Source organism: Parus major, chromosome 12 (assembly GCF_001522545.3).
Source record: "Parus major isolate Abel chromosome 12, Parus_major1.1, whole genome shotgun sequence".
Taxonomy (NCBI): domain Eukaryota; kingdom Metazoa; phylum Chordata; class Aves; order Passeriformes; family Paridae; genus Parus; species Parus major.
The window spans coordinates 19,439,802-19,445,330 of NC_031781.1; the positions used below are offsets into that span (position 1 = coordinate 19,439,802).

At 45.4% G+C, this 5,529-nt stretch overlaps 1 long non-coding RNA gene across 1 annotated transcript in view; it reads left to right on the forward strand.

Annotated features, from left to right (window-relative positions):
• LOC107210165 overlaps positions 1-5,518 on the forward strand; it is a 14,846-nt gene extending 9,328 nt beyond the window's left edge. The window contains exons 3-4 of the long non-coding RNA XR_001523860.2: positions 4,746-4,880; positions 5,443-5,518. This is a non-coding gene — a long non-coding RNA (uncharacterized LOC107210165). The remainder of the gene's footprint in view (positions 1-4,745; positions 4,881-5,442) is intronic.
• The last annotated feature ends 11 nt before the right edge of the window (positions 5,519-5,529 follow it).

Consider the following 5,529-nt stretch of genomic DNA (forward strand, 5'->3'; position numbering starts at 1 on the left):
CTGAGCTGGGCTCTGAGCTGGGCTGAGCTGAGCTGGGCTCTGAGCTGGGCTGAGCTGAGCTGGGCTCTGAGCTGGGCTCTGAGCTGGGCTCTGAGCTGGGCTGAGCTGAGCTGGGCTCTGAGCTGGGCTCTGAGCTGGGCTCTGAGCTGGGGCCATGGACAACAAGCCCACCCTTGCAGGAGGCTCAGCCAGCAGCCAGCCCTGGGGCAGCCCTGCAGAGGGGCAGCAGCTCTGCTCTGGGAGGTGCCAGGGCAGCTGCACTCCCGGTTTAACCCCTGCTGAGCCATGGGAATGCCATGTTTTATGGTAAATCCCTGGCACTAAACACCCCAGAGCCTGTTCTGTGCTGTCTTCAGACAGAATGAACTGTTTCTGTCCTAGGAGACGCAGCCTCACCCCTGCCACTTAGAGCACATTTGTCTTTTCATTAATTTAAACTCAGAGGAAGAAGAACCTTTTTGCAAAGCCAAGAGGGATTTGCTAACATGGGCATTTACAGAACAGCTCCTCATGCCTGCTCCAGAGCTCTGTGCTTTTTTCCTTTCTTTGTTTTCGAGTAAAAACGACAGGAAGGTCGACGTGACCGTGGCTTAAAAATTGGGACCATGAATTTGACAAATGCTGCAGCCTCATGTGATTTTGCTTCCATGAGTAATTTTTTTCTGGCACCAAGAGCTCCTCTGGAGGAGGAGGAGGAGGAGGAGGAGGAGGAGGAGGAGGCTGACCCCGGAGCCTTTCCAAAGGCACTCTGATAACTCCAGGTTTCTCCCTCCAGCAGGGCCATTTGTCTGGGTGCTTGACATTTGTCCTACATTTTTGTGCCACCTACTACAGCTGCCTCTGATTGAATCACTGCTGCTGTTATTATTTCTCTGTTCCTTGACTTTTGCCAGTGAACTGAAAACCCTTCCATTCTTGTTTGCTATTGATCAGATAATTCACAGGTCTGAGCTGTCCTGACATGGCCAGGACTGCAAGTTCACGTGTTGGAAAATAAATACATATGAGGATGTTCTCTGTCCCTGATCTTACACCATGTTTTAATATTTGCAGTACCTTTTGGAGGCGTTACAATTGGCAGTAATTCCATCACAATGCATTTATTGGGCTTCCAGGAAGGGAATTGTACCTTGAAACCTTTGTATTGTACCTTTGAAAACAAACCAGCTCAGAATTATTTTGAAATTACTCAGCTCTGCTTTTATTTTTATTTTTTCCCCTAAAAAAACAAACAAACAAAACCCTGTTGTAGGTGAAATAATTGCAACTGGTGTTTGCCTGAAAATTCACCAAAACTTGGGAGTGTTTGGTCCTGTCCTCCTGCCCTGCTCAGCAGGGGCTGCCCAGGAGCTGCTCTGAGCCACCCCCTCTGAAATCCCTGCGAGCAGCAGGGTTTGGGGACAGCAGGGTTTGGGGACAGCAGGATTTGGGGACAGCAGGATTTGGGGACAGCAGGATTTGGGGACAGCAGGATTTGGGAGCAGCAGGATTTGGGGACAGCAGGGTTTGGGGACAGCAGGATTTGGGGACAGCAGGATTTGGGAGCAGCAGGATTTGGGGACAGCAGGATTTGGGAGCAGCAGGATTACTTTGACCTTAGAATTTAGGCTGTCAGTTAAATCAGGTGTCCATGCAATGCAATCTCTGAGTTATTTATCTGTTATTGTTACCCAAATAACAGGGTAATTCATAACCTATTCCGCATTTTCACGCATCTTCAAGCAGGACACAAATATTTCCTTTTGCCTACACCATTATTCCCATTCAGATGACTGCAGGGATACAGAATTATACAACTATTTGCTCCTCCAATTGTGCTGCATTTTCACAGCGTGATTTACGGAGCTGTGACGAGGAGACCTTTCCCTAATGACGGATTTTTCCAAATGAATTTGCCTCGTTTTCATAGGTCATACTCCTCACCTCAGTTCCTTTGCCTGCCATTTGCTCTGGCTGTTAAACAGCTCTAAAATCCAAGTGTGATTATTCAGAAATCACTCCATAAAACATGATATGCCAGGAGCCACCGGGCTCTCCCTCCTGTCTCACACGAGGAAGGAGAAGCTGCTGAGTTTGAACGAGCAGTGGAAAGTTCATTAGGGATAATTGTTGATTAGATAGGGAAGTGAATTATAGAAATGAGATCAGAAACATGTAATTGTCTCCACCGTGGGCAGGATGCTCTGCAGAGGGAAGGATGTGCAGCTCCAGGGCTGTGGAGGCTCAGGGATCAGGGAGGGACGAACACGGGGACGTTTCCCTGCAGCTCCCAGCACATTCCCTGGGCTGGGCTCCCGGGAGAGAAGGAATCGGTGGGAAATTGTGCGTTTGGAAGGCAAAGAGGTGTTGGTGAGGCTGCAGGGGGTGCTCTGAGGAGCAGCAGAGTGGGGCTTTGACTGTCACAGAATCCCAGAAGGGTTTGGGTGGAAGGGACCTTCAGGATCACCTCATCCCCCTGGGCATGGCAGGGACAGCTCCCACTGCCCCAGCTGCTCCAGCCCCAATGCCAGCCTGGACTGGGCACTGCCAGGGATCCAGGACAGCCCCAGCTGTGCCAGGGGAGGATTTATCCCCTATATCCAATCCAAACCTGCTCCCTCCCCACCTGAAGCCCTTCCCCATTGCCCTGACACTCCATGGCCTCTAAAAGACCCCTAAGAGGATAAACAGCTTTTCATCGTGGCTCTGACATTTCCTTCTCCAGCCTGCTGTGCCACCGTGTGTGGTGAGGAGCCCTGGAAAGGGATGGGCAGATCCCACACACATCCCAGCCAGGGCTGCCTTGTGGGAAGTGCTGCTCAGAGCAGGAAACTGCAGTTTCCAGTGGCTGTTTAACTCAGAATAGTGAAATGCTAAAATAACAACACTCCTGGCTCCCACTGTCACTATTGCTTGGTTTGCTTTGAGCACAAATACTGGAGTGTAAGATGGAATTTTCTTATCTGAGGCGTATCAAAAGGGATCTGGGAAGGGGCTTTTTAAATTTGGAGTTGGATGGTAATGGATAGAAGAAAAAAAAGAAGGACTTAAAAACAAAACTTGCAGGTAGAGGAGAAGCAAAATGCATTTCTGTGCCTTTATGTAAGCGAGCTACTGAAATGAAGCATTCAGTAAGAAATGATGAGGGATATTGGGAGCTGGAAAAGAGAGCAGGTCCTCCAGAACATGGAAATGGGGAAAGGGCAAGGCCAGCCAGTAAAAGAGTGGAAATATTGAAAACCTGAAGGTGTTTGTGGAGGCTGCAGAGTTAACCTTGAGGAGGGAACGTTCTGCTGGAGCTCTGGGCAAGGTTAAACTCGGACATATTTCTCTCCCCTCAAAGTCTGCTTTTTCCAAGCCTCATTAACTGTTTTGCTGAACATTACAATCATTTCTCTTCTGCCAGGTTAGATCACATTTTTCAACCTTTTAGGTACAAGACCTTAGAATTATTGATCCAATGAATCATACTGACTGAAGTGCTGGCTGCTGCTGCAAGCTCCTGGAGGAACCAGGATGTTGGCCAAATACTGAACAGATTTCCCTGAAATCCTTTAACTTGGGGGTGTTTTTCTTTGTGGCAGGAGCAGCAGCACGGGACCATCACCTCTTTGCAGTTCTGAGGGTGCTGTGTGATGTTTAAGGCTTCTAATGATGCCCAAACACCCCTGACAATCCCAGGCAGGGATGTTTTCTGTGTTATGGTGAGATCTCTGTTCCACTGAGGCATTTTGGGCATGGAGATTGGAGATTTGGAGATGCTCTTTTGGTATTTTTTTTGCCAGCTGGGCATGCCACAGGATGAGCAGGAGCAGGTTTGGCTTTTTGGGTCTGCACCCTCCAGCCTAAGGGGGTTCACAAGGAAGGAATAATCCCTGGGAGGGTGGGCAGGGGCTGGCTGGAATTCCCAGAGCAGTATCCCTGGATCCTGGATCCCTGGCAGTGTCCCAGGCCAGGCTGGACACTGGGAGCTCCTGGGACAGTGGGAGCTGTCCCTGCCATGGCTGGGGACACTGGGGGGGATTTAAAATCCCTCCCAACCCAAGCAGTCTGGGATTCTGAGGATTTCCTTCCCATGGCTCCAGGAGCTGCAGGAATTGCAGCTTTGGGAAGGGCAGGACCAGCCCCCTGAGGCTCCCCAAGGCAGGCGAGGCTGGGGAAGCTGCCTGGAAATGCCCCAGGGAGTTCCTGCCAGGGATGGGAACAGAACATCCCGAGCCTCAGACTTGTGCTTCAACAGCAGGTTTTTGTCTTCCAGCTCAAGTACTTCACGTTTGCTTTCCTTCAAAAAGCTTTGTAAAACTGCCAGAAAATCCCACCTGGCATCCCCAGCGCTTCAGCATCAGACAGGAATTTTGAGTATCCCCAAAAAATAGAAATTAAATTCAGCCTCTTAATTAGCTAAAATGTAAAGATGCCTGTAAAAAATAATTAACAAAATAATAAATAAAATATAAATGTAAATATAAGTATAAATATAAATATAAATATAAATATAAATATAAATATAAATATAAACACAAATGTTATAAATGTAAATATAAATATAAATGTAAATGTAAATATAAGTATAATTATAAGTATAAATATAAGTATAAATATAATAAATAGAAGTATAAATATAAATATAAATAAATAAAATAGAAATACAATAGAAATAAAATAGAAATATTTATATAAATATAAAAACAAATATAACCAGATAATTATGCCAATAGTTATTGATAAAATACCATTACTAATTATATTTCCTTTTGTGTTTACAGAAGGAAATGCATCATTTGTGAGCTTCACACCAAACTGGGATTGCAAAGCTGCAGGTGGATATTTGGTTTACCACAAAATCCACCCTGGCAACTGAAGGCAATGCATCCTGGCAGGTCTGAGCTGCTTTCTGAAAGGTTCGAGAGAAATGAGCTGTGTGATTTCATTTGTAGAAAAGTCTTTTGATAGAGTTTGGTAATCAGAGATGGACTTGGGGATTTGGAGGTTTTTCCTGCTTTAATGATTCTATGATATTGAACAGAAATTCCCAACTCACTTCTCTGCTTTGTAGGGATAAGGAGATGGAAATAGTTAATAATTTTGAATAAAATTAACTTTCCTTTAGCAAAACAAACAGCAACAAAAAGCTGTGGTAATTCTCTTGCAGCTTTCCAAAGCAATTATGCTGTAATGACTGCTGAAGAGATTTTCATGTTGTTTCAAACACTGGTTGGAACAACTGGAAGCTACAAATTTTTTCTCATTGTGACTTTATTATCTGAAAGGAAATGACTAATTTGGAGTTGGTTATTATTGTTTTATAGCCCATGAAATATAAGTATCTAAGTAAACATTTCCATGAATTTAAATATTTAATACACAAAATGTGAAATACATAAGCCCTCGGCTTCTGAGCCAGATTTTACTGTATTACTATTATTATATTTATGCCAGAAAAGAAATGTTCTCTCTTCCTAGGCCTGTTTTTCACAGTCACTTCTTCCCTGAGGTCAAATGTGTGCTGAGCAGAGGAGAGCAGCACAGAGAATGATGGAATCACAGAGG